Source organism: Meleagris gallopavo, chromosome 16 (assembly GCF_000146605.3).
Source record: "Meleagris gallopavo isolate NT-WF06-2002-E0010 breed Aviagen turkey brand Nicholas breeding stock chromosome 16, Turkey_5.1, whole genome shotgun sequence".
NCBI lineage: Eukaryota > Metazoa > Chordata > Aves > Galliformes > Phasianidae > Meleagris > Meleagris gallopavo.
Window position 1 is genome coordinate 9,001,262 of NC_015026.2, and position 534 is coordinate 9,001,795.

The window sequence follows — 534 nt, forward strand, 5'->3', positions numbered from 1 at the left end:
AGAAAAGGAGCAATGCAGGATGTACCCACTGCTCACAGCATTGCACTCTGCTCCATCCCTGCCCAACACCTCCTGCCCTCTCCCCACAGCTTCTCCATCCCAGGGACAGACAGACACCCACATCCCATCCACGTCAGCCCCAGCTGCTGGGGGAGATCAAATCCCTATCAGTAAGTGCTGCAAAATGTGAGCTCTGCAGGCGTGCAAAACTCACAGCAACCATTCCTCCCTCATCACACAGCTGAGCACCGCTCCAAAAAATGCCCCTCTCTGCCCCTGGCAGCCCCAGTGCCCACCAGCAGGAAGGGCGCAGCTCCCATTCTGGCAGATTTGATTTGATTTTTCTCTGCACCATTCCCAAAGCTCCAGTGGGAAGCGGCAGTGCCGGTCCTTTCCAGCAGAGTACCCAGGAAGGCTACACCCCACACAGGGGCTGCTGCTGAGCATCCGGCTCAGCCCTGGTGCTGACTCAGTGCCTGAGATGCATTCAGTGCTTCCAACAACCATTTCCACTTTAAAACGGAAAATAAGAAA